Source organism: Lytechinus variegatus, chromosome 15 (assembly GCF_018143015.1).
Source record: "Lytechinus variegatus isolate NC3 chromosome 15, Lvar_3.0, whole genome shotgun sequence".
Lineage (NCBI taxonomy): Eukaryota > Metazoa > Echinodermata > Echinoidea > Temnopleuroida > Toxopneustidae > Lytechinus > Lytechinus variegatus.
In genome coordinates, this window is record NC_054754.1 from 32,948,808 (window position 1) to 32,976,733 (window position 27,926).

The 27,926-nt window shown below is 34.7% G+C and overlaps 1 long non-coding RNA gene across 4 annotated transcripts; it reads right to left on the reverse strand.

Annotated features, from left to right (window-relative positions):
• Window positions 1–1,611: 1,611 nt before the first annotated feature.
• LOC121429109 lies at window positions 1,612–27,926 on the reverse strand. Of its 4 annotated transcripts, none has more exons than XR_005971868.1 (6): window positions 27,056–27,926; window positions 25,001–25,320; window positions 19,075–19,153; window positions 12,342–12,344; window positions 10,856–11,039; window positions 1,612–5,215 (listed from the first exon to the last, which is right to left on the reverse strand). It is a non-coding gene; the product is annotated as an uncharacterized LOC121429109 (long non-coding RNA). The 4 variants fall into 4 exon arrangements; XR_005971867.1 differs by lacking the exon at window positions 12,342–12,344 and adding an exon at window positions 26,279–26,535; XR_005971865.1 differs by lacking the exon at window positions 12,342–12,344.

A 27,926-nucleotide genomic window follows, 5' to 3' on the forward strand; every position in this document is an offset into this window, starting at 1 on the left:
ATAATGAATTGATTTTGATGAAACATAATGATTATCAGTGCATCAAAAGCAAAAAAAAAGGAAGCATGAGATATGAATAGAGAAATATAGAGAAATCGATCGGAGAGAAAGAAAGGAAAATGGAAGAAAGTAATACAAAATCAATTAACTAATAATTAAAAAGTAGAGTGTATAAAATGCCATTAGATAACGGAATAAACAATAAATAAAGGATTAATGAATAAATCAATTGATAGTAAAAATCAGTTAATGAATAAATGAACGGATAATTTAATTGATTCATCAATTATTTTCTCTCCCTTTCCTTTCAGTTTCTCTGAATTTTTCTATCTATTTTCTTTTTATATCATGCTTTCTTTCTTGCTCCTGATGCACGCTAGATACAGATTCTTTGTAATAATAATGATAATATATAACGTTATATTTTACCCAAGGAAACCACTTTAGCTCTGAAAACTGTTCTTCCAGCGGACCCTGGTTTTTGCCCGGGCGGTTTTTAGCACGGCTTTTCAATATATAAACACATTTTCTACTAGAATTTCGCAATAAAAGGCCTTCATAATAAATTGATTTCGATTAATCATAATGATTATCATGCTGCATTTTATTGTTGCTCCTGATGCACTGGGTTATTCGATGAGTCAGATTTAGTTCAACTATAATCATAATCCAATGATAAATATCAAAGTTATCAAGAGCAAATCACACTCGTCTCAATTATGTAGATTAGAAATAAATCACTCACTTCAGGTAAAGCAACCGTGAAGAATAGTGGAATAGCGCCATCTTGCGTCTTGTTGACACCAGTCTGTAGTATATCGTTTCTTTCAAAGGTTTTTTCTTTCTTATTTCTTTGTTCTGGTTCATTTGTGTTGTATACTTTAGCTTTTTTCATTATTGTTTTTTGCTTCCCCCACTCTGTTCTTTTTGTTTTCTATTTTTCCCATTGTACCTATCTATCTATTCAACTATCTTCCTTTACTTCCATTATTCATAAGTAATTGATTTTGATGAATTGACATATTGTGATTATCAATTCATTAATTGATTTTATTCACTAATCCTTAATTCACTTATTGTTTATTCCTTTATCTAATGATATTTGATACACTTTATTTTTTAATTATTAGTTTATTAATTATCTATTACTTGAGCCCCTTTTGCTTTCAATTTCTGTCGATGTTTTTTCTCTATATCTATATCATGCTTCCGTTTCATTTTCCTTATATTTCTTTATTATTTTGTGCATTTCTTTGTATCTGGTTGCTCTCTTTTCCCACATTTTTTTTTATTCATCACTCTTTGTTTCTTTCTTCCATCCTTGTGCGATTCTTATCAATTATTTACATGATTGATAATTTATTCATGTATTTATTGATTTCCTTTATTAGTTTTAATATATTTGTTATTTTCTATTTTCTTTCTTCTCTCCTTTTTGTTTCTTCTTTCCTTCCTTTCTTTCTCTCCCTCACTCTCCTTTCTTTCTTTCTTTCTTTGTGTTTTTATATTACCTTTCCCGACCCACCATCACCTTTCTCTCTCTTATTCTACATATTATAATATCAAGGTTGTGAACTACAGAACACTTTATGAAAGCAAAGTAAACAAATATTTCCAGTTCCACATCAAAGAAAGAAATGTTTCATCTCACAAGAAAAAAAATATACATCAAATCAATCTATGATGTCCATTTTGAATTTCCTATCTATGGGTAGATTTGGCATTTCACAAAAATACTATTACTTATCAGAGAATGTGGGCATATCATCCTCTGGTCCACCCTTATTCTAAACTTGCACAATATTTGCAGTGTGTAATCATATCATATTTTTCAAAGAGAAAATTAACAAACTATTAAAGAACTCATCCCCTGCATACTCTCTGAAACAAAACAATTTATTTTGTTGTCATTTCATCCCTGCCTGAACAAAGGATGACCAAATTATTGTACTTCATTTCATAATTACAAACCAATTTCTGCTCTTTAGAGCATATGTAAGAACTATTATAATATATCTGAATTCCATGCCCTTCCAAATTTTGAAACCTTTTAAGTATCATTTACATTTTATTATTTTATACAAACAATATAGTAGGGGAAAGTTTGTATTAATTGAGCAGGTATAATTGAGCAGGTATGTACTTTGAAATCCCTGATCCTGTAAAAACAATAAAAATCTGTCATTTATAGATTCAAACAAATCCCTAATTTTACAAGTGTCTTTTAGTAATCTCTATTTAAGTGCATAATGAAGAAATCTGACTTGTATTCATTATCATTTATTCCCCCAAAGTAGCATACAATTTCACTATGATTCAGTGTTTTATGTTTTGTTATCATTCATAATTCAAATAATAAAGCTGGTCAATAAATTATGACTATTAATGAATCACTGTCCCCCTGCATCTACTTTATATTAACTCATTTTTGATAAAACATCCATAAAAATCAAAATGTTAAAATATTGGAACGTTAAGCCATACCATAATCAACAAATTCCAAGTTTAAATGAAAGTTGCATACAGAAAAATTGGTACTTCCAACAAATAATCACACGATTTCAAAGGGCCAAAAAATGCAATCCAATCGAATGTATAGTGAAAATGTAATTATTACAGGTCATGAGAGTCTCTATCATTTAACAGGGTCACAATAATGAGCAAAGTATCCCTATCATATACAGGTAACTCTGCCTAAGTCGATCTTCCACAAGTTGAATAATTGCGAAGCAATTTCTTAGATTATTCAAAACATGTGTCATATACTCTTTTTCAGTTGAATTTTGCCCAAGTCGAACATATTTATTATTATTTGGTCCCAAGAGATCTGACCTAGGCAGAGTTACTTGTATTGCTATAGGAAGTGGTAACTAAGATAATCCCTGGGTCGTTCTGTTGTCAGTGAATGTGTAATAGCTGACAGTGTTTATCCTGATTTTCAGTTTGCAATGTTTCCTGTAAAAGAAAAGCTATTCTCATATAAAGTCATTACTTAGTGAAAAACCAAACAAACAAGAAACCCCAAACAGAGTAAGTTTGCCTTGAACTGGTATAGATTCACAAGCAACAGCACCATCTTATTCATACATCATCGGGCAAAACATAAGCAAACTACAGATTTGGGGATAAAACAAGAAGTATTTTTAAACAGTTTTTTTCAGGATGAAATAAAAAGTGATACCAATAATTATCTGAAATCAATGTGAAAGTATATTTGGCATTTCAACTAATGGTTAGTACTGCTGCGTACAAAGCTGGGCCCCTTTCTCACCTTGACAAGTTAGTCATATCTTTATCCATCAGCCACTGAGTTTGTTCCAATCTTATTAAACCTATTTCACAAAAGGATTCCTAACTAGAACACCTTGATATCGATACTATCGGTAAAAAGAGCAGACGTAACACAGCCTTAGTCACAAAATAGCATAATTTTCAAAACGAAAAATTATGACAAAATAGCAGATATTGTGATGAATTGGGAAATACATCTTTTCAAAATAATCGCACAGGTAAATCATATATCATGCATACTTAGACCATGAAGACTGGAGCACTTAATTGCTGAGAAAATCAAATTATGAATAATTCATTTCATTACTAAAAGTCACATGTGGACATTGAGATGGGTACCCCCAGGATATCCAATTTTAATAGTTTACGAAAGTAAACCATAACAGTTTTCTTTTTTTTAAATGATAATAATCATAGTTTTTTATGACTCTAAACATCATCAGAATATATCTTAACATAAACTTTTAAAATCTTTGATACCAAAACATACAATTTGACAAATTCTATGCATAAATTAGAATTTATCCAAATGTTAGTAGGGGTCTGAAAACTATCTATCTCTATCTCTGATTTAGTCAAGTTAGACTTATGACGGTGTTGAGAAACAGTCCCCTGGATACTGTCTCAATGTTCATCAAGTGAAAAAATACCCTGACTTGTCATGGGCCACCAAAGAGGGTGCTATTCAGTGTAGATCAAATTGTATTTCTTTGTAATTACAATCCCAAAGCTTCAATATCAATATACTTAACCTCTACTTGGAATTTTTGGATATTTGGAATTACTTAAAAGAAAGGGAATTTATTATCAGAGAAATGCACATTGAAAACCAAATAATTTTTAGCAATACCTTTATCAGATAGGACCTTTCCTTTTAATAAAAAATTATTTAAGGTTAACATTTCTCAAGTGAAATACATTAAAGACACAGATGGCAAAATGAGAACAGGAGATGTTTTCTTTCGAAAAGGCTAAGGTGTAAATGATTTATTTTCTCTTAATGAGTTGTATAACAATATGCCAACTGAATGGAAGAATTGGAGAAAAATCCTCAGGGAGTGGTGACACATGGCACGATAATATTGATTTTTCGAACATATATTTTGATATTAACAAGAATGTGCTTTCCTTTACCTCTGATGATCTATATTATATTTATTAATACAATACAAGATGCATTTGCTTTTAAACATCCAGATGTATCAGCTTTAAACTTGAATAAGTCTGCAGTTGCAACTTGTTTTACTATCCCTTGAGTCTCCACATTAGACTGGAAGCTAAAGAATTTCAATATAAACTTTGACATAGCATCATATTTTGTAATGACAAACTTTTCCAGAGTGGTATGATACATTCCAATACATGCTCTTTCTATAGAAAAAGAAACATACTATCATGTATTTTTTAAATGTGATGAAGTGTCTTCAAGATTTGGACTGAAATAGGAAACAAATTACATTTTAAAAATTCCTTGATGTAAAATGGCTTGAAGTATTACTCGGTGTTAGAGACAATATAAAACACAATGCTCTATTAAATATATGATTTACAATAACCATAAACTGAGAAGGGTCCCTACATGTAAAAAAATATGCAGTGTCATTGAAAGGTCAAAACAGATCAAATATGAAAAGGCAAAAAGAAAGGATATATTGACTCTACACCATACAAAATGGGGAAATTTTTCCCAGTAGTCTGTTTGAGTAGGGGGAAGCAGGGCTTCCTCCAGGACCTCGTTAATTTGAGTATGACTTCATCTAGGTTTTTCTGAGCAGTTCCAATGACATCAATAAGCTTCTTGGAGCAGGTGGATGAGCCAATGAGTGCACGCTAAGAAGTAGAGAGTTTCTTCTGGACGTCTAGCAGCTCACCGATGACATTGGTAATGGTGGCTTCACTGGAGCGGCCTTACTTTTCAGGGTGTCTGAGCAAAACAGAAAAGAAGATACTGTATGTTGGGATATCCTTTAATTTTTCTGTTTTTTTTCTTCCAAGTGATTCTATTTTGTCCATGACCAAAAAGTTTTGACCTTAAATGACATTTGTCATGTGACCTAATCTCACAGAGGATGTCCAGTGATACTTGATTACTCTTATGTCCAAGTTTTATGAACTAAATCCATACACTTTCAGTGTTATGATGGTTATTCAACAAATACCCCCAACATGGTCAAATTTCACTGACCTTGGTCATGTGACCTGAAACTTGCACAGATTGTTCAGTGACACTTGATTACTCTTATGTCCAAGTTTCATGAACTAGGTCCATATACTTTTAAAGTTATGACAAAATTCCAAAAACTTAACCTTAGGGTCTAAGTTCACTGACCCTAAATGACCTTTGACCTTGATTGTGTGACAGGAAACATGGGCAGGATGTTCAGAAATACTTAATCTTATGGCCAATTTCATGAACTACATGTAGGTCCTCATTGTTTCTAAGTTATGCTGTCATTTAAATACTTAAGCTTCGGTTAAAATTTGATGTTAAAGAAAGAAGAAAAGAATGAATCAATTGGGAAAGAAAGTAAAAAAGAAATTAACACAGAGTGGGGGAGAAAGAAAGAATGAAAAGGAAAGAAAGAAGAAATGAAAGACGAAAAGAAAAGGAATACAAATAAAGAAGGAAGCAAAGGAAGCAATAAAAAGAAGAAATAAAAAGGAAGAGAAAGAAAGAAGATAGTTAAAACCAAAATGTCATTCAAACTAACAAAAAGGAAATAATATCAGATTTATTTTGGTTTAAAAAGACAGTTTTTAAATTTGAAATAAACCAAGTGTACAGGAGGGACTGTAAAGCACTTGCCTATGTGTTAAGTGTGTGTTGAAACCAATGATCTGAATACTATCTGATTGGATATTCAGAAATAAAGTCATCGATGCGGAGTGGTGGCCATCTTGGGACCATCAAAAACACGTTGGTTTTGCACTAAGGCATGTGCTTTCAATCTATTTTCCACTAATACTATATAATTCAGAGTTTTTTCAACTTAACTTTGTGCTATAAACTTGTATCAGACTCTTGATTTAAGTGTGTACTATATGTTCATAAATTTTGATAGGGATACAAGGAAAGAGGAACCAAGCTGCAATAATAATATTTATGAAAATATAGTAACATCTTTGAATATAACGAAAATAACGGACAACTAAAGTAGTATGGTCTAATGGTAGAATAATAATTATATACTTAAAAGTATAATGAATATCAGTTACTATAATTATAGAAAAAATCATTTTGTTTTCATCCGTCGTCACCTTGAATTTTAAAAGCAAGTGTTGGCCAAATGCATATGCTTTTAAGGAAAGAAAAAACTTAATGAATAAAAATCATGATGAAATAGATACATATTTCAACCATCGTCACCGTCAAAGACTACATGAACACAGAGATCGATTGAATGAAGCTCATAAATAGATTTAAAGAAAAAAAAGAGCAAAGAAAAGAGGGAGAGACTTGAGAAAATCAAAGTGAAGAGTAGGAAAAAAGAAAAAAAAGGGAGAGAAAAACTCTAAGAAATGATCGATAGTAAAACGTTCATAAATTAAGCCTGGGCTTATAAAAAAAATCAGTTCACTATTTGAGCAATAAAAAGAATGTGAGTGGAAAAGGGATAACAAACATCTTTGTTTGCTGTGTTGATGGTCGTAAGATGGCGGACGATGGCTTCAGTCCCCGATGCTTTACCATCCATCCAGATATTGCACAGATTAGTTGATACAGACAATTATTTTTGAAACCCAATCTTTTTGAGCTACAACAGAAGCGACAATTTCTCCTTTTACTGCTTTCAAATGACAGAGCATTTGTGAACTTGCTGTGGGAGATTTCTTACAGAGCAAAGCAGCGCCGGGAGTTATTGAGTAGATGGGCTGTGCATGGCTAGCTTAGCTGGCTGTACAGTTAAATGACGCAGCAGGTTTAGCATGAATAAGGTAGTTTACTAATATACCTCTATGTGTTTGTGTGTCAATCAAAGAAAATAGTGCAAAATATGACTTGCGGAAGGTAGGTAAAACATGTGAGAAATCAGGATAACATGGTTGAAAATTTATTCACTCGTATAGTGAGAAAATCCTTATTTGTCTATAATCTCAACATTTTATGAATTTTCAATGAAAACGATTTTCCATGACTTCCAAGGCCTCACCTAAAAGCAATAAGGTAAAATTCCATGATTTTCCAGGTATTCCATGACCCATATGAACCCTGTAGTGACTAAGTGCTTATGTTATCCAGTTTCTTGTTCAAGTTACAGACTGATTCAGAAGATATGAATCCTGGGGCAGTATTCTGAAAACCATGTTAGCACAAAAACTGTGTTATTCTGAAAATCATGTTAGCATGAAAAACACTTGGCCCAAGTGGTAACAACACCACACAGGTCATGAAATACGTAGTGCGCAACCCTCATACACGGTGTTAGGGAGGAAGATAACAGGAAATTTGGTATTCTGAAAATGGTGTTAGGCTGTTCAAAAATAATAAGAACATTTAACACTGCGTTAAGGAAAGTTAAGTTGTGGATGACGATGGCTGCACTTTGTCTAGCAGACGCAAACGTCAAAAAGAACATACAAGCATATTACTATTGTCTGTTTTTAAGCCCCTTTAAACAAAAATTTCTTTGGAATTTCCTGTGAAAATACACTTCAAATGCATCTTTAATTTGGATTAAATAAAATCATTATCATAAATAAATGCTCATGTGTTATTTATCTGGTTACTTTTTGCCATAATACAAAAAAGACAGGAGAGGAAGAAAATTTTAAACGTCTAAAAAAAGTACAAACAGAAATAAAAAGAATGGAATTGGCGATTGAGGAACTCTTCTATAATATTCAGTTTTTTTTACGCTTTTTCAATGGTTATATAGTTCCAATGATTACACTTTCCAAATGTTTCTAGGTTATCCTTAATTCATCTATCCTGCCATTCAATCTATAAGCTTCGGATGGAGAGGGGTGGGCAAAAGTAATTTATTTTTTTTGGCTGATCGCTATAGGCATCAAATTTTAATAAAGAAAAAAAGACATGTTGTATTTTGTATGTTTGACATTTCTGTGTCAGGTTTAATTTTTCTTAAAATGCTTTTCATGCTTCTCAAAATTTATATTGCATATTAATCTTTTAAATTCTCTAAATTCTCTCAACAAATCGCGTGATATTTTCGCTGTGCGAAATTTTTTTGACAGCGCCGCTTGCTGAGTTTCTACTTTCAAGTCTTGCGCAACTTTTGAGACCAATTTTGCGGCACCCGGGTACATGGTTCCGAAATTACGCAACATTATGTAAGTGCATGTCAGACCGAAAAATTGCTCAAAAACTTGATTTCGTGTACAAAGTCAATGCAAATTGTGGTTTCAACCAAAATTCATAAATGTATGATTATTTTTAGTTTTGCTAGTCTAAATGTATTCATTTTATGCTTATTATGATCACAGAAAAGTCCCCAACAAATTTCATTGAAAAAACAATGACAAACAAGAGGTAAAAAAACAACGAAATACATAAGAAATTGCAAAAAACAATGTAATACATAAGAAAATGATTTGATATCACAATTTTTTTCATGTACTCTTGCTTAGGACACCACAAAGAGTTTCTATACCAAAAATTAGTACATTTAGAGCTTTATTTAGGTAGTTAGAGGAAAAAGTATGATTTCGCATACTAATTACGCATAAATTAGCATAATCACTTAATAGCAATTTGCATGAAATAAATTTCTATACAATCTTGTAGATTATGTCCCAGACAACCCATGTGCCAATTTTCGGCGCAATCATGCGGTCGACGGCCGAGATCTTAGGGGAGGGGGCCAGGGAGGCCCCCCTCCGGCCATAGGAACTCCCAAAAAACCACGGGCTAGATAGGGTCAAACAATAGCAATGTCAGTGAAAGAAAATTGCAAGAAATGGATCGGTCAGTGCATGGCTGGTTACAGGCATTAAACAATAGCAATGTCAGTAAAAGAAAATTGCAAGAAAACGATCATCCATTCTTTCAGATGTGAAAGTTTGTGTGGCATCAATATCCATTTAACGATGAAAGCAAAGCTAAAGTCAAACACAACTCTAAAAGTGAAGAGAAAGTTATCCACCTTGGATGCATCACTATTCCACTGGAATTTTAAGTCAAAGTTAGTCATGAAAAAATGTCAAATTTCAGTATCTTGGCATAAGCAAAAGAAAATTCAATATCTCGTTTGTCCACCCTTGTTATGAATGAGTGCAGCACATCGAGGTCCCATGTTTGTCACAAGTTGGCGAATTTGCTCTGGGATGATGTTGTCCCATTCTTCCCGGAGATAACACCGGACATCTCTAAGAGTGTCTCTTGGTTGAATTCTTTGATTGACCAATTTTCCTAGCTGATCCCACAAATGTTCAATCGGGTTCATGTCTGGTGAACAAGCGGGCCATGGATCCAAGAGCAGAACATTGTGGTAATCCAGAAATCTTGGACAATGTTCACTCGATGGGGACGCCATTGTCATCCATGAGAAGAAACTGTTCAGATCAGCTAGGAAAATCGGTCGATCAAAGAATTCAACTAGAGACACTCTATTCATTCAGAGCCAGGGCGGACGAACGAGATATTGAATTTTCTTTTGCTTATGCCAAGATACTGAAATTTGACATTTTTTTTATCGATAGACTTTGCTTTAAAATTCTAGTGGAATAGTGATGCATCCAAGCTGTATTACTTTGTCTTCTCTTTTAGAGTGGTATTTGACTTTAAGTTTGCTTTTATCGTTAAATGGATACTGATGCCACACAAACTTTCACAACTGAAAAAATGGATGATCGTTTTCTTGCAATTTTCTTTTACTGACATTGCTATTGTTTAATGCCTGTAACCAGCCATGCACTGACTGATCCATTTCTTGCAATGTTCTTTTACTGACATTGCTATTGTTTAAAGCATTTAATCACCCATGCATGAAAATTTCATGTCATACTGGAAGAGGAATATTGTCTGGTCATGTTGACATACAATAATTTGCCTTTAATCAAATATCTATATGGAATATTTTAACTTTTTTAAGTATCCAAGAACTTTTTTGCTGAGTGTACATGCAGAGTGGGAGGAGCCGGAGACACAAAATGAGATAACACACAGATAACATGGTTCTCTGAATACCAATTTGGGGGTATGTCAGGGGCGTGTTAAATCAGAGAGATAACACGATTTATAACACCAAAGTTAAAATGATTTTTAGAATACCGCCCCTGAGGGACATCTATCAAATATTAAAGGCAAGTCCAGAGATGTCAGTGATTTCTAATTTGTCCTGAGCCAATCAGGGGAGCGTTTCATGAAAGAACTTGTCGGACGTTTTATCCGACAAGTCCCATTTCATCCGACAGTTACTATAGTAACAGTGCCTCTCAGCCAATCAGAATCAAGGAAAGATGTTAGATCTGACAACTTGTCGGACAAAAATGTTGATGAAATGGTCCCCTGATGCAAGGACTTCAGTAGCTTATAACAATGTCAAACAAAATCACTATCAAGGCATGTCATCTATTTTCTATCTTCAATGAAGGTACTACATACCTATCTTTTTCTCCAAAGATTCAATCTTCTTCTCTGCCATAGATCTCTCCTGATCAGCCTTCTGTACTTGTTTCAACAGGTTAGCAATGTCAGTTACTGTTCCACCATACTTTACCATGGTAACACCATCAGGAGCCATAGTCTTTGATCCTTTTTTGTTGGATGACATACTGTCAAGGATCACCTGATTATATATAAATAATAGACCCAAACATTGTCTTAATTTGTAAGGATTAAATTGATTTTCACTATGAGCAGGATAAATTATGGAGAGTTGTGGTCTAGTGTTTCTGTCTTAAATCCAAGCCATGGCATGTTTTCTTCAGCAAGAAGAAACTTCCTGTTAAAACACCCTTCAAATGCATCTATGATATGGATTATATAAATAATCATTATAATATGCTCATGAATGATTTGTTTACTTTTTGCCATATTGTAAAAACAATGAAGACAGAATGGGAGAGGAAGAAAATTTAAAGTACAAGCAACAATTAAAAAGAATGGCATTGTTAAGAACAGGGGGTGGGGGACTCTTCTATATTGTTCACAAAATTTTGAACCCATTTCAAATTTCTATATTTCCAATGATTAATATTTCAATGTTTGAAGGTTATACTTAATCTACCTCTCGTGCCAGGGATGTCAATCTATGTTTTGGATGAGGGGTAAATGAAATATTTTTTTTGCTGATTGCTCTGCGCACCAAATTATAATATATGATTTTTCTGTGCAGAGCACACCAAGAAAAAAATACAATTTTGTATGTTTAATATATCTATGTCAATTTTAATGTTTCTTAAAGTGCTTTTCATGCTTTTGCATTGCATGTTTATTTTTTTAAATTCCCAAAATTATGCGGGGGGGGGGGGGGGGGATCGATATGTTTGCCCCCATATTTCCAAGGGGTGATCATGTTCAAATATATTTATTTCTCATTTGTGCACACAACACCATCAAAAGTTAATGTAATGATCCACCACTAACAATAATATAAACATACAATACCAGTATTTGTTTCTTAAGGATCATCATAATTGTTCTACACTGAATAAGTCAGAAAAAACTTTACACTTTGAAAGTTAATGAAGGTCCTTATCATGAACACATCAGTGCTATAAATGTCCTGAATGAGTATCTTCTCAAAAATAATTTGATATCATTCTGATGTGATATACAGTTGTGCTCAAAGTTAGTGAACCCACCACAAAATGCACTCCCTTCAGTGTTGAAACTACAATGGCTGGCAATCCCAGAGAAACAAACTTTATTGAATGTAATATTCTTTCAACTGACTTCACAACTATTCACAACTAAAACAATGGCAGAACATAAAACACACTTCTTCCAAACTGTACAGGGGGGGGGAGGGGCCCTCAGTTTTTATCATTTATGACACACCACTGCACCTCATGCCAAACGATCTTATAACTTCTTAGATCTTTGAAGCCTTGCACATATTTTGGAACCAATTTTGTAAAAATCGGACCATCTGTTATGGAGTCATGCGACCTTTTGTGACAAATGTCAACCTGAAAAATATTTTTTTTTTCCATTTTGTGTACAAAAAGCCAATAGGAAAGTGATATTTTCAATTTTGACTGTTGAGCAGTAATCTTTCAATATATTTGGCTCTGTTTATCATTCATTTGGACATAGTATTGATCAAAATAAAGTATTAAAATGTAACAAAAACAATGAAATACAAAAGAATAAATGTTTATTTCAGATATTTTTCTGTGCATGTTAACAAGGCTTCTAGGATATTTCAGAAAAAAAAACAATTTACAAGAAGCTTTATTTATGAAGTTATCAAAGAACAAGAGTGTTGCTAATGCAAGCACATAATACGCCCGCCTATAACACAAAAAATGCAGTTATTGGTCAAGTAAGAAAAAGTGGAAGGTTGTGACTTCACCTTTGACCTTCTAAACCTCAAATTAAATAGTACTCCTGGGATCCATGCTCTTATTATACACACCAAATTAAATGAGAATAGGTTACGTTAAACTGATGTTATCGCATTTACAAGGACTTTAAAAGGATAAGATGAAAGCATGTCACTGTGACCTTGACCTTAGACCTTTTGACCTTAAAATCAATAGGCTTCCTGGGATCAATGCTAGTATCATAAACACCTAACTATATGAGCCTAGGTTAAGTTAAACTGAAGTTATCGCATTTACAAGGAAAAGCTAACGGACAGATGGACGGATGAACGGACACGGAGTGTGATACCATAATGCCTCCCGTCTAGGACGGGCATATAAAAACACAATTCATGAATAACATTTGCATATATTATCATAACCCATAATAAAAAAAATTGTGAAATTTGACACCTCTTGATCTCCATGTGCAATTTCTGAGATGCGTGCAATTTTTTTTGTGGCGATAGGCCCAGGTGAAGAGATTTGAGGTGGGGGGGGTCTCTGATTATCTTTTAGCAAAAGAGCCCAGTTCAATAAGGGTAAATTATGCACATTTTTCTAAACGTGCAACTCAATGAATTTAAAATTTCAAGACTTGAGCATATTTTTTAGACCAAATTTGTGACGTCTGGGTTCACAGCTTCAAAATTATGCAACACCTTGTTTTGTAAGAGTATGTCAGAACCAAAATTGGTAAAAAATGTGATTTTGTGTACAAAATTAATACAAATAGTGTTCTTCACCAAATTTCATAAATGCATCATTGTCTCCTTTTACTGACTAAACCCAGTTGATTTCATCTTGTTTATTATACATATATTAATATAATTAGGAATTAGATTTTACAAAGAATTGATATCACAATATTGTAGATTATGCCATGGGCAATGCATGTGAAGATTTTTGTCATGATTACGCGATTGACAGCTTTGATCATAAAGGGGAGGGGGGCTGAATCAGCCCCCCAGTCTTCTTAGGCATTGAAATAGCCCAGTCATTTTAGGGTTACACCTCTCTGAGTTACAATCTTGAAACGCGGAATTGACTCATTGAGTTAGAAATCCTACAACACACATGGAAGAAACCTCATCTTTCTCCCAGACCACAAAATGCCCTCATGTGCAAGGGAAGGCTGATAATCACAGATATAAGAAGCCACTGAATTGCTTTATAGAAAGCACTAAGCTGGGTGAATGTCACTATCCTTGACCAAACATTGTCTTTTGTAAATGGTTAAGTTGAAAACGAGCATTTGTATCCTGAAATAAACTTTAAAGCATTAAAATTGGACTGGTGACAGTCAAAATATTAAAATGAAATTTAGTAAATGACCCCCCAAAACAAAATGATCGACTCCTATTATAGAGTAGCAAAGTAGCCAATCACCAGTTCTTGACTGTGGTTTTAAATTTGACCGCAAGCACAGATTAATTCTGACTGGCTTAAATTTCTGGTCATTGCTGATTCATTTTCACATATATCATCTTTATTTTATCAATAGGGTTAGGGACTTCTTATTTTGATAGTTACCCCATATATAACTATGAATAACTGAAAAAGACCGAGTATAAGCCAAGATATGTTTTATTCAGTGTCGATATGTCTCTTGATCTGGTGAGCTGCAACCACTTTTTTATGTGTCTGCATGAATGATATGGTCCTATTTAAATTGAAACCCTGACTGAGTTTCAACTGTGTGCAAACTAAAGAAACTCGGAAGTCAGTGTTTCGATTTTAACTTTATAGGCACTACATGACATATTACTATTCACTAGTCTAATTCCGAGACCACTGTTTCTGCCCCATTTATTTTTTTCCGGTTTGGCTGTCCCTTTTCTTTTGAAGAAGATTTGGTACTCCACACTGGGAAATCAGATTGGGGTATAATACAGTTGTGCTCAGAAGTATTCATAACCCTTGGAAAATGAGTTTTTGCAAATGAAAGCTGAACTAGGATAACTTGCATAGTAGTTAAATACTAATAGACATTATCTACAAAAGCATGCTGATTTTATTTTCATCTCATTTGCATAATAATAGAGATGACTTTTCTGAATTTTTTGATATTCAAAAGTATTCATACCCCTGTCTTTCTCAAGTATAAGATACCATATTTTTCATAATTCAAATATTTTACAACCCCAAATGGTTTCAAGCTGGACATTATAATGCCAGGCATGAATAAAAAAGAATTTAAGCCATGTTGTAAAAATCAATTCAATTCAAGATTGGGGGAGGGGGGCGTTTTGCCTTTTTGAAATGAAATTTTGTTGAGAAAATCAAAGTCTTTGAATTCCAGAAACATCAGTGGTTCTATAAATTGAGAATCAGTGGCAAGATCTTTGTCAGTTCATCGGAATCGGCTTAAACTTCATAATGGTCAAGCGAAAGGAACTTAGTGACGATCTGAGATCTTGAATATTGAATGCTCACAAAGATGGTTTGGGCTACAAGGCAATATCTAAGCGTTGTGAGATTCATGTGCCTATTGTCCAGAGCAGGGATTCTCAAATGGTGGCGCGCGCGCCGATTGTGGCGCACCGAGCCTTGCGGAGTGGCGCTTGGGAGTTGGTATAAAAAAAAAGTAAAAATAAGGAAAAATTGGGGAAATAAAAATGTATCTACCAGTAACCTGGAAATAAGGATTTGGTGATAATTTTAATACAAAGAGAAAACAAAAACTCTTTACTTGACACTTAATTGCTAATTGATTTCCTCAAATTTTGTCCAATTTAGCACTCGATAACCCCTATTATGGAGGATCGATGGTGTTCTTCTTTTCATTTATTCTTACAAAGTTTATGTGCCACAGAAGTGATATGAAAACCCCGTTTGTAGGATTTCTATTTCAACGGCGATAAATTTTGTATTTCCAGAGTATAAGTTTTGGTTAAGAGTTAAACATCAAATAATGTGATATTTAAAGAACATCCTGATCATAATAGATTATGAATTTGGGACATAACAAGCAGAAACCTTGTTTCCGGAGCCGATTGAAATCCAAAGTTGTAAAAGTGAAATATATGTATGCTCAGATGTATTGCTTGCCGTGATTGTCTGCATGCACTCTTGCTAAAGACGAACTGAATGAATGATACTGCACGTGAGTTGTAGAGAAAGATGGGCAGTTTGGGGGCCCCCATGTGTTTCACGGCCAAGAAAAAAAAAGGAGAAAGGGAAAGAAAAAGAAAGGGAACAAGTGGAATTATCTTAATATTATGTCAAAATATATATTTTTGTATTGAAAAGTTCAATATTTTTACTTCAGCTTCCATATCTAGCCCTCTTGATTTTTTTTACCCATTACGCCACTTGCTTCAGCCAATAGATCTGGTGCAGAACAGTCTGAACTAGTGGTATCATTGGTATGTTCTGAACAAGTCACTTTTAATATTAATATTGTGTAGTTTGTTGGCATTTGTATTTTTTCTGTTGATATTAATTGCAGCACCTCTGCATGGGCAATTTAAAAGGCCTCATATTCCAAAACTTCTGGGGGCTCTGCCCCCTCGACCCCCACCAGGGGCCTCTGGACCCCCTCCGCTGATATTGCGTAATGGATAGTGGAGCATTACCGATTCTCAACAAGAAATGTAGCGCTTCCAAAAAAGTAATTGAGAATGGCTGGTCCAGAGCATCATCAGAAAGTTCAAGATTTTCAACAAAGCGGAGAACCTTAAAAGACCCAAACGGAAGCCCAAAGTCTCGGCAAGGCAAGCGAGATGTTTAGTTTGAGCTGCTGCTGTCAACCCCAGAATCACCAAAAAGCAGATGCTGAAAGATCTCAATGGCCAAGGGACCAAGATCTCGAGGCAAACCATCCAGGGAACCTTGAATAAGGCAGGATTGAATTGGACAACGGCCACGGAGGACTCCACTCCTAAAACCCAACTACACAAGATCACGTTTGGACTTTGCCAGAAGACATCTGGGAAAGGAAATGTTTTGGAAGTCTGTTCTTTGGTCTGATGAAATGAAAATGGAGCTTTTTTGACACAGAGATGTCGCCTATGTCTGGAGGAAGAAAGGGGAAGCCTTCAACCCAAAGAACACAGTGCCCACAGTAAAACATGGTGGGGGAGCATAATGCTTTGGGGCTGTTTTTCAGGAAGTGGGACAGGGAATCTTGTTAAGGTGAGTTTACAACATTATCAATGCATCAATTCTTTTTTCTTTTTTTTATAAGTAGTGAAATGATTTTATTGAATAAGAATAATACAGATTTGCTAATCCTTGAGTATATACATGTATATATAACTTACACCAAAATTGGAGTCAAATGAATTGGAAGTTCTCATTCTAGGTAAATTACGACATTCCTTGTTAAGTATGCCAATTATCATGTATGCTTAGTTCTACATTGAAATGCCCCTATGAATGTTTTGTCTAGTGTCTTTGGAGGTTTTTAAGCCATGTTGAAATAAAATTAAAACGTCTTTCTTTCTTTTAACAGGTCAATGGCATCATGAAGGAGCAGTACCTCAAAATCCTGCAAGAGAACATGAAAGAGTCTGCTGAAGCACTTCAACTTGGCCCCAATTGGATCTTCCAACAGGACAACGATCCAAGGCACACTGCCAAGAAGGTCAGAACATGGTTTCAGGAGCATGCAGTCAACGTTCTGGAGTGGCCGAGCCAAAGTGCTGACTTGAACCCAATCAAAAATCTTTGGAAAGAGCTCAAGGTGAAGGTCAACGCAATGAAGCCGAGCAACCTGAAGGACTTGGAGAGGATTGCAAAAGGAGAAATGGGCCAAAATCCATGTAGAGACATGCAAGAACTTAGTAACAAACTATAGGAGACGTCTGGAGGCAGTCTTTGCGAATAAAGGCAATTCAATTGATTAACTTGTGGTTAATGAATACTTTTTGACATCAGAAAATCCTGGAAAGTTATCTATTCCTTTGATATGCAAATGAGGTGAAAATAAAAATGGCACACTTTAATACATGATACCTATATGTATTTGACTGATTTGTAATTGACTCCATTTATACTCTTATTTTTCTTACAAATGCAAAAAACTGATTTTCCAAGGGGTTTGAATACTTCTGAGCACAACTGTTAGTGGATTAATTTTGATTATCCTGTATTTTTAATGATATTATGTGGTATTAGATTTTGGGTTTCAATTTCCTTTCAATTGGTGATTTATGAGGTATACATTTTTACTCACTCACTCAATAGGTAGATGAACACCAATAATGTAAAGGATCTCTTCTAAATTTCTAAGATATAACCACAATGATTCTGATCAAAGATAAGCGTACCTGAGCCCTTGATAGATGAACACCAATGGTATACAGTATCTCTTCTAAGTCTCTAAGATGTAACCACAATGATTCTGATCAAAGACCAACCTACCTGAGCCCTTGATAGATGAACACCAATGGTATACAGTATCTCTTCTAAGTCTCTAAGATATAACCACAATGATTCTGATCAAAGACCAACCTACCTGAGCCCTTGATAGATGAACACCAATGGTATACAGTATCTCTTCTAAGTCTCTAAGATATAACCACAATGATTCTGATCAAAGACCAACCTACCTGAGCTCTTGATAGATGAACACCAATAGTATACAGTATCTCTTCTAAGTCTCTAAGATGTAACCACAATGATTCTGATCAAAGACCAACCTACCTGAGCCCTTGATAGATGAACACCAATGGTATACAGTATCTCTTCTAAGTCTCTCTCTAAGATATAACCACAATGATTCTGATCAAAGATCAACCTACCTGAGCCCTTGATAGATGAACACCAATAGTATACAGTATCTCTTCTAAGTCTCTAAGATGTAACCACAATGATTCTGATCAAAGACCAACCTACCTGAGCTCTTGATAGATGAACACCAATAGTATACAGTATCTCTCCTCATTCTCTCTCTAAAAGTGACTTACAATTGCAGAGTTCGGTGTCATAAGTCTTGTATTTAAACTTTAATGTTGACCTGAAAATGACCTTTGACCTTACCATGTGACCTCCGCCCACACCAAAATCGATAGGCGGCTTTGCTATACCATACTCAACCTTCATGCCAAATTTGAAGATGATCGGAGAAGAAATGCAGCTGATAGAGTGCTCACAAGGAAATCTCTGCAGCGGCGGACGCGGCGAGGCCAAATCCCGAACTCTGTTCGGGGTTACAATAAGTTAACAACACAGAAAGCATATTTTTTGGTGCCCTGCATAACATGAATTGCTGGTACCCTTCCAAAATCATGCCACTATTTCTGAGACAGCCACTTAAGAAACACTGACATTAGAGCTGGATCATCTTACCATCATTCTCATCTTCATTGCTCTTTGTTTTGTTCTCTTCCTCTTCTCCATCTTTATCATCCTCCTTGCTATATTCATCCTGTTCAAAAGTGACATAGTAAAATTTTAAGTAGATCAGTGATTTTCATAAAACACATCATGTCATACAACACTGATACTGCAGAATTAAATGTAGATGAAAATATTGCAACACAGTAGAGAACACAATCAAGAAAATACTTACTGATTTTGTTATTTACAAAATAACTAAATACATTCCTTTAATCTATTGTTTTTATCCACATGAATGGATGGGAGGGTTAACAGGGATGTATCCAGTTATTTCGTAAATACGAAAAAAATCAATATTTTCATGATTTACTATCAATAACTGGGATACATCCCTTTAATATATTACTAGAACAACACGGATTCAACCGTGGGGAGGCATGTCTTAAGCAAAAGGTACGCATTCCATGCTTATACCCCTTTATACCAACGCAACATCCATGCAGTTCTTGCTACATCAAAGAAATTTGCCATGACGCAGTGGAAACTGCTTAGTGTGCAGAAAGCGTAGGAAGAACTGTTGTTGACATTGCATTGACGTAGCATGGATGTAACAGACACAGAAAGAACATGGCAACAACTCTAGTCATGTCTACTGTTACTGCCACTATTAAAGCTACCATTACGTGTACACGTTCACTCCGCATACTGTTGGCGCTTCATACAAATACATGTAGATGAAGGTACAACATATCGCACAAACTACGTGATGTAGCAAGAACATACATGTAGCGGGAACTATTTCGATGCAGCATGGACCATTTCTGCGCTTAAAACAAATGGTGTGAATACCGCACACGCAACTTCAAAAGGAGGTAGCGCGGATATAACATGCACTTGGCAATTTCACGTTTTTTCAAAAAATCAAATGAAGTTGTTATTTCATTCACCCACACCATAACGATAGTGACCAACACCTTTTTAAGAATTTGCTTTACTAGAGACAGGCTTTGATACACCTGAGGATGTTTTATCCATGAGGCAAACCAATCTAAAACTATCTATCTATCTAATATCTATTTATCTCTTTAAATATGTCTGTCTGTTTATCTATCTATCTATCTCTATTATATCCCTCTTATGAATATTCATGAGTATTCTCGACAAATTATCGGTCAATGCTAATCATGTGACAAAGTATAATTTCAGTACGAAAACACATTGCTGCAAATAGCTAGGGGAAGGCGGGGTAAGTTGAGCATAGGGGCCAGTTGAGCCACCAGCCCCAGGCCAATAATGAATGAGTCAGACATTGTGGTGGTGTCATGTATTGATGACCCATAGCATAACCCCTAACCCCAACACATTGTTTTCAACTTTGAAACAAAAAGTAGTTTTTTAGAGGGAAAAACATGAATTTCAGCCAAAAAAGTAAAAAAGAGTGTGAAATAGGTACCGTATTTTCCGGAATATAAACTGCGGCCGTGTATTAACCGCACCCCCAAAATCGGGAGGCTGTAAAAAAAAAAAAATTGGCAAACCAAGTTTATTAATTATTTAGGTGAGCAAATTCTACTATCAAATTGTGATAGACCAAAAGATATATTACTAATTTTTGTGTTTAAAAAAATGGTTACTTTATTCTTTAACTTTATTTTTCAAAGAATATAAATTATTTCTTTGTAGAATAAAGAAAAAAGACCATGAAATGGCAGTATTGTACATCAAACTTATAGTCTAAAACGGGGAAAAGAAAACAAAAATGTTGAGAGAAAGTGAGGGGGAAAAAAATGAATAGAGGACATTTTTTATTGCCTAATTTCTAACCGATTACGATCGATTACATGCCTATTGTAAAGCATTTTCAATGCACTTTTTAGGTGTAAAAAAATAAGTTTTCATTACAAAAAAAAAAAACCCAGGTTTTTTAAAGGAAAAGGTGACCATAAAATGCCTTTTTTTAATATCAAAATTATGGTATAAAAAGGGAGTTTTTTTTTTAATATTGAGAGAAAAACAAAAGAAATAAAGAATAAAGGACATTATTTACTGCCTTTTTAATAACCGATTACGATTACAATTACATGCCTATTAAAGAGCATTTCCCATGCAATTTTAGTTGAAAAAAAAAAGTTTTCATCACAAAACAATCAGTTTTTTTTTTGAAAACATCTTTAAATTGATAGTAGTTAAATAAATAATATAAACCAATCTTTGCAAAGAAGATTTATCAAAGAAAACTTCGCAAAAAATGCTCCCTATTTTTAGTAACCAACAAATAATTATACATTAAATATTCTATATAATTGTTGGTACATAAGATTTACATTACCGAAAAAACATAGTCAATTTCCGAACATAGTCAATTTCCGAAGAAATTTTGATGTTTCTGTGTATAAACCGCACCCAATATTTCAAGATTATAAAGCGGGAAAAAAGGCGTGGTTTATACACCGGAAAATAAGGTAAGTGCTTTATAAACACACACGTCTTTGAATATAATAAAGACGTGATAACAACATTATTAGTCCAGGTATGGATCTTCATTCTTGTCATAGTCTTTTATATGATGGATGCATAATAAATGTGTGGATACAAAATTATCGCACTAAGTTCGGACTGGGGTAAGTTGAGCCAAACAGCATGGGGGAAGTTGAGCCATGGTAATTCCTATGGTAATGTATCTTAAACAAGTGGAATGCCTCTGGCCGTCTCACCTGCATCACGCGGTTCAATATAGCAGCAGTGCTGACTTTGAATACTACTCTAACTCGCACAAGATGTTCAGTGATACATGGTTACTCTTATGTCCACTTTTTATGAACTAGACCAATAAACTTACAGAGATATGATGGTTATTCACCAAAAAAACCCAACATGGCCAAAGTTCATTGACCTTACATGACCTTTGACCTTGATCATGTGACCTGAAACTCAAACAGGATATTCAGTGATACTTGATTACTCTTATGTACAAGTTTCATGAATCAGATCCATAAACTTTCAAAGTTATGATGGTAATTCAACAGATACACCCAATTCGGCCAAAGTTCATTGACCTTTGACCTTGGTCATGTGACCTGAAACGTGCACAGGATGTTCAGTGATACTTGATTACTCTAATGTCCAAGTTTAATGAACTAGACCAATAAACTATCAAAGTTATGATGGTAATTCAACAGATACCCCCGATTCGGCCAAAGTTCATTGACCCTAAATGACCTTTGACCTTAATTATGAGACCTGAAACTTGCACAAAATTTTCAGTGATGCTTGATTACTATTATGTCCAAGTTTCATGAATCAGATCCATAAACTTTCAAAGTTATGATGGGAATTCAACAGATATCCCCAATTCGGCCAAAGTTCATTGACCCTAAATGACCTTTGACCTTGGTCATGTGACGTGAAACTCATGCAGGATGTTCAGTGATACTTGATTAACCTTATGTCCAAGTTTCATGAACTAGGTCCATATATTTTTTAAGTTATGATGACATTTCAAAAACTTAACCACAGGTTAAGATTTCGATGTTGATTCCTCCAACATGGTCTAAGTTCATTGACCCTAAATGACCTTTGACCTTGGTCATGTGACATGAAACTCTAATAGGATGTTCAGTAATACTTGATTAACCTTATGGCCAAGTTTCATGAACTAGGTCCATATACTTTCTAAGTTATGATGTCATTTCAAAAACTTAACCTCAGGTTAAGATTTGATGTTGACGCCGCCGCCGCCGTCGGAAAAGCGGCGCCTATAGTCTCACTTTACTTTGCAGGTGAGACAAAAATACCCCAGGACTTTGAAGGTAACAAGCAAAATAAATTAGAAAAATAAACAGTGAATTGAAAGGATGGTCCCGGCTAGAGTAAAATTCACAGAGAAAAATCGGATAACAAATAACCAAGTTTTTTAATTTTAAAGATTTGCATTATTCCGGTGAAACAGATCAAGGCATGTCTTCATGAATATGCATTAGGTAAGCTGATGATGTCACATCCTCACTTGTTCTTTTGTATTTTATTATATGAAATTAGGTTTATTCAAAACATTTTCTGCCAAGAACTAAAACAATTGGATTGACAATTGATTAGGTCCATTTTTTAGTTATTTATTGCCGCAGCTTATTTCATCATAATGGAGACACATCATTTACACATACATGAAAATTAAACAATTATATGATTTCACGTAATAACATAAGAAAAAGGATAAAGGGGATGTGACATCATCAGCCTACCTAATGAATACTCGTGACAATATGCATGTAACTGTTTTCACAAAAATACTGATAAACTTTATTTGATAATCCTATTTTGCTGAAATTTTCAGCATTTTGCTCTGTGCATTTTACTCTATTAATTTAGATATAAATATTTTCAGCCCTAACCATCCCTTTAATCAATTTATTGCTCATTACAATCTAAGTTACAATGAAATAATATTACATAAATAAAATATTGTGCTGATAACAGACACACAATTTTTGAGAAAAGCAAACATATAGTAATTCAAATAGATTCTCCATCTTAAGGATACAATTATTAACTATATCCATGGATTTTGACCGAGTTTAAACTCATTGTAGTGATCTTGTATTAAAGGTCTAAAAATGCCAATTCTTCAGAACATCCATTTGGGTGAACTTTGAACCTCTATATAGCAAAAAATCAAACACATAGTGGACCCATGTTAAACGGATGGTCCAGGCTGGAGATATTTATATCTCAAAAATAGAGTAAAATTCACAAAGCAGAATGCTTAAAATTTGATCAAAATGAGATAACAAATAACAGAGTTATTGAATTCCAAAGATTTGCACTATTCCTGTGAAACAGTTCTGGGCATGTCTTTATGAATATTCATTAGGTGGGCTGATAATGTCATATCCCCACTTGTTCTTTTGTATTTTATTATATGAAATTAGATTTATTTAAAAATTTTCTACCAAGAACTATAACAATTGGATTTACAACTGAATAAGTTCATTAGTTATTAGTTGCCGCAACTTATTTCATAGTTATGGAACACATCATTTACACATGTATGAAAAAATGAAACATTTATAATTTCATGTAATAATATAAGAAAAGGGAAAGTGGGGATGTGACATCATCAGCCTACCTAATGAATATTCATGACAATGTGCATAGAACTGTTTTCACAAAATATTGATAAACTTTAGAATTCAATAACTTTGTTTATTCGTTATCAGATTTTGATGAAATTTTCAACATTTGCTCTGTGAATTTTACACTATTTATTCAGATATAAATATTTTGAGCCTGGACCATCCCTTTAACTTTTTCATATTTGGAATTTTCAGGTGCTAAAGTATCAATGTGCAAAGTTTGGTGAAAATGACAAGGATGTCACTTTAATTATGGAATGTCCTTAAAATAAACTGAGCTGCAAACAGTTGATACATGTATGCTTGTTGAAAAATTCCTTTCTATACAGGGCCGTCACCAGCTTTTTTCTAGGGGGGGTGCTTTTTATGAAAAAAAAAACACAAAAAACAACGTATTAACTCAATTTCATGCAGTTATATAGCCTGCCGGCCAGATCTTTTTCAAAAGAGCCCTCAAGTATCCCTACCCCCCCCTCCGTTTTTTTTTATTTTTTTTTAAATTTTTTAAATTTTAAATTTTTATTTTTTGGTTCTGAAGGGGGGTGCGTTCGCACCCTCCGCACCCCCCTGGCGACGGCCCTGCTATACAATAGATGCAGTGCAGGTAATATTCAACCATCATACCAGAGTTGAAAATTAGGATCTTATGCCTTCCTGCCTTGAAGCCTATTACCGGGCACACATGCATTCAAATAGAGAATACATGTATGTATGCTCTGATGAAAGAGCAGCAAAAGCTGAATTGGCAGTCATCCATAAAATCGTCATCATAAAAAAAAAAGAATAAAGGTGTATTGACTTACATATCCAGAGCAAAGAGTGGTATCTGAACACAGTATAGCTGTACTACCCTCTTGGTATGCCTTGGTGATCTTCTTGACGACTTGGAATGACATGGAGACCTGGATCGCACACTGGAGACTTCTCCCTTTCCTTCACCCTTTCACGTTCGCGTTCCCTCTCTCGATGTTCACGTTCCCTTTCTCGTTCTCTTTCTCGCTGGGCACAATCCCTCTCTCGTTCACGGCCTCTTTCACAGTCTCTATCTCTACTGCTTCCACTGCTGCTGAAGTAACGACGCCCAATGGACTGCTGACTGATCTGCCTTGATGTGCATAGGCACCTATAGAAAATCAATTACAACCAAGCAGAAGAATGACATTGTACTTCATGCTTTTCAAGTATCATTAAGATGATTATTTCAAATATCAGACTATTGACTGATGCTTGAATCTACTATGTCACATTATTTGTGCACTCCTTATTTTCAGCATAGGTCTCTTTTGAGGTTATGACAATTTAAATGAAATCCCTAAATTTTATTGGCTATTTAACATCGTTTCCATGAATGAAATGGGTAACTGGTATTGGAAACTAATCGAACAACTTGCAAGAGGAAAGGAAATTATTAAAATACATGTATCTGGTAGTTACCAAAAATTACAGTCCCATCCCCCCACCCCATTTCAAGCATGCAAATCTTTAATATTAGCAATCATTAGGTATTGTTTTGCCAGTCAGAATTGATTATTGAAGTGCAATTGCATATTCCCAACTTGAATTGATAACCAAAATATGAGGTTCCAATTCTCTAAAAATGTCCTCCAAAAAATATGGCAATTGACAGAATGTGCAATTAAAAGGTTGAACCCCTACAAAAAAATAAGTGAGTGATCTTATTAATGTATCTTTTTTTATAGGAATCATCAACATTTCATTTGTTTACTAGAGACACAAACAAGGCAAAAGCAATTTTGTGTCTCGCCCACTTATGAAAATAACCAGAAATATCGTGATTTGTGAGGGCACGCAACAGAATTGTATCGAAACTTCATTGTGAAATGATTGGGATGGAATAACACTTGTCATAAGAGCCTTGCACGTAAACTTTAATGTTGACGTGTATATGACCTTTGACCTTATACCATGTGGCCTCTGACTGCCACATAACATGCAGGTCACCTAAGTACATCTACCATCCAAATTTTTGTTGAAAAGTGACTGACGGTTGCAGAGTTAGGTGTCATAAGAGTCTTGCATCTAAGCTTTAACGTTGATGGGAAGATGACCTTTGACCTCACCATGTGACCTCCGACTCCAGCATAAAATGCAGGTCCCCCAAGTCCATCTACCATCCAAGTTTGGTTGAAAAGCGACTTAAAGTTGTGAAGCGACTTAAAGTCACAAAGTTGTGACGCGACTTAAAGTTAAAAGCGACTTAAAGTCACAAACCTAATGTGTCATTAGGTTTGTGACGGATGGACGACATTTGTATCTCTAGTCCAAGTCTCGCTGTGTGCAATGTGTCCAGGCATGCAAGAATATGATGACCTCAGTTCTGATAAATTCAATTGAAAGATTTACTAATATTGTGCCTCAAAGGCTAATTGTGTGATACATTTTCATAAAAGATAAGCATAGCGACATGAGATAAAATGTGAAAATAAAGGAAAGACAATGGTAAATCAGGCAAAAGTAAGCTGATGGTGGGGGCGTTGCATTTAATTACATGTTTGAAATTGAAAATAAACAAAGGAACATGAGACAATAAGCAAGAGTGAGTCTAAAGATGAACAAGCAAAATCAAAGTCAATGCATAGCTCCATTCAGGAATCACTCAGCCTACACCATACCAGTCAATAGAAGTAGTGTGCCTAATCAATTGTTCCTTGCAGAACAGAGATAAAGTGAGGCCAGCTGTAATCACTTTGCATTAAATCTCTGAGTGAATATGTAAAGCTACCAACAATTTCAATAACATGGCATAGTTAAGCCCAACATTAATCAGTCTTAGTCTAAGTTGTAAGATACTAAGGTGTTATAAAAAAAAGTATTATTAAAAAGAAGTTTTGACTTACCAAAGTACAGTTATACTCAGAGGGTTGTTGTACAGCAGTTCTCTTGGGAATGTCAGCTTATCTGATGTGTTTTCTAAATCATGGACTTGTGGGTCTGCACAGGTATGTACACAAGACCCTAACATGTGCATTACTATAAAGTGGACATTGGGCAAGGGGTCTATCCTACCAGAGAGCCAGATCTTGATAGAGAGGCAGACATTTTTTAAGCACATACACTGCAGAGTAAGAATTGTTCCCTACATATATGAACTCTAAAAGCATTATGATTTATTCAGCAAATTTGTCTCTTCAATACCTTAATAAGACCCCACCTTGAATATGGTAGTCTCTTTTGGCATAGCAGATACAAAGATGCAAGGATTGAAAGGGTCCAAAGAATGGCAACCAAGCTGGTTAGAGAGCTGAAGAACGTCCCATATAAAGACAGACTTAAAGAATTGATCTTGTGCTCCCTGCTGTACAGGAGAAGAGGAGACATGATCTTTGTGCACCAGTTAATGTATGGACTTATCAATCTCCCTCTAGATCACTTCTTCACAAAATCAGTAGGTAGATCAACACAGGGACACTATCTGAAGCTTGAGAAAGAGTACTGTAGACTGGACGTTCGCAGCTAGTCTGTATTAAAGCAGAAGAGTGATAGATGATTGGAATAGCCTCCCTGAAAGTAGAGTGGTCTTGCCAACAAAAGAATCATTCGAAAGGCATGTAGATAAATATTGGTGGGATCATCGCTTTGATCTAGCATGACTGCCACTCCTCTGCATGCGTCTAAGTTCATTGTACCTACATGACCTTGACCTTAGTCACGTGACCTGAAACTTGGGTAGGATGTTACATGTAAGTATACTTGATCAACCTTATATCA